We start from the raw sequence: 1,617 nt of genomic DNA, 5'->3' as shown, positions 1-1,617 counted from the left end.
GACTATCATGAGCCCCCAGATGTGCATTTTGCTTCTGTGTGGTGCTTGGGTTATTGGCCTCATTCATGCAGTGGTCCAGTTAGCTTTTGTTGTCCATTTGCCTTTTTGTGGTCCTAATGAGATAGATAGCTTCTATTGTGACCTTCCTTGGTTTATCAAACTTTCCTGCATGGACACCTACAGAATGGAATTCATGGTTACTGCCAACAGTGGCTTCATTTCCATGGCCGCCTTCTTCTTCCTGCTTATCTCCTATATCTTCATCCTGGTCACTGTATGGAAGCATTCCTCAGGTGGTTTGTCTAAAGCCTTTTCTACTCTGTCAGCTCACATCGCTGTGGTGGTTTTGTTCTTCGGACCGTGCATCTTTGTTTATATGTGGCCATTTCCCACAGTGCCAGTGGATAAGTTTCTTGCCATTTTGGACTTTATGATTACACCCATTCTGAATCCTATTATCTACACACTGAGGAACAAGGACATGAAGATGGCAATGAAGAGACTGATTAGTCAATTTATGAGTTTGAGAATGATCTCGTAAATAACACACAAGACGTAAATAACACACAAAATGCTCTATGCATTTTCAAACAACTTCAAGTAATACAAGTGTTTAGATAATTGTACAAAACTTGGGTTTTTCCCCTTAAAGTCACCATTTTTTAATATTCGGAATAGATCACTGATTGTGAGGGGATATTAAACTATCAAATTTATACTCTATTTAACAAGTTGTTTGACAACTGAATTAAAGCTTTAGAAAAATATGGGAAGTTGATGAAAAAGCTTAGGTTATAGATTTAGAATTTGCCAAAGGAAGACCTCGACATTAGATCATCAGGATTCAAATTAACTTGGAGCTGATATACTCAAACTTTTGAGGGAATATGAAATATACAACTTTCCTTCAATTTAAACCTGGGATATGAATAATTCAATTTTATTGTTTTCTGAAAGACAAAAAAATTTTGAGAGGATTTAATGCCTGGAGGAAAAAGGAACAAAAAGAGAGCTGTGAGTAGACAGAATATAGATAAGGCAGTGTAATAAGGAAAGACAAATATGTGGGTGGGAAAACAAGAGGTAGAGCCTCAGAAATAACATGTTTCTTGTATTTGGCCTGTGGCTGTTACTCTTGCCCTTGTTTTTCTCAATTCCAATGGACTCAAGCTATCTCCAGGTGGCTTAGGGCAGAGGAAAGAAATATATCATTATAGATATAAAATATATATTTATATCATATATATTATATATATTATTTCACAATTTTTAAAATTACATCTTAATGTCTATGACCAGTCAATATTCTTTTAATGTCAAATAGAGATTAATGTGATCATTTATTGGTGATATTATTATTATCCAATAATTATTGCATCCAAACCCTTTGTTGACAATTTTTCTTTCTCTAGTAACTTGTCTTGTATAGCTCTCTTCTTATTCAAGATATTGGTCTCAAGAATATGTGTGTTTGCCCGTTTGTGTGTGTATAATCTGTAGAAATTGCAAAAGTAATTTAATTTATATTTTGATTTGAAAACAAAAAGTCCAAGCCAAATTCACTGCTAGACTATAAAAGGACTCTGTATCCTGGGTGTTTGTGGTTCCTTCTGGTTA

At 34.8% G+C, this 1,617-nt stretch overlaps 1 pseudogene; it reads left to right on the top strand.

Moving 5' to 3' along the window:
* The first annotated feature begins 7 nt into the window (after positions 1-7).
* LOC115300968 lies at positions 8-510 on the top strand (annotated as a pseudogene).
* Positions 511-1,617: the final 1,107 nt, after the last annotated feature.

The sequence above is a fragment of the Suricata suricatta genome, chromosome 9, assembly GCF_006229205.1.
Source record: "Suricata suricatta isolate VVHF042 chromosome 9, meerkat_22Aug2017_6uvM2_HiC, whole genome shotgun sequence".
In the NCBI taxonomy this organism is placed as follows: domain Eukaryota; kingdom Metazoa; phylum Chordata; class Mammalia; order Carnivora; family Herpestidae; genus Suricata; species Suricata suricatta.
The sequence above is the reverse complement of the archived record's forward strand: the minus strand, read 5'-3'. Positions and strand labels throughout refer to the sequence as shown.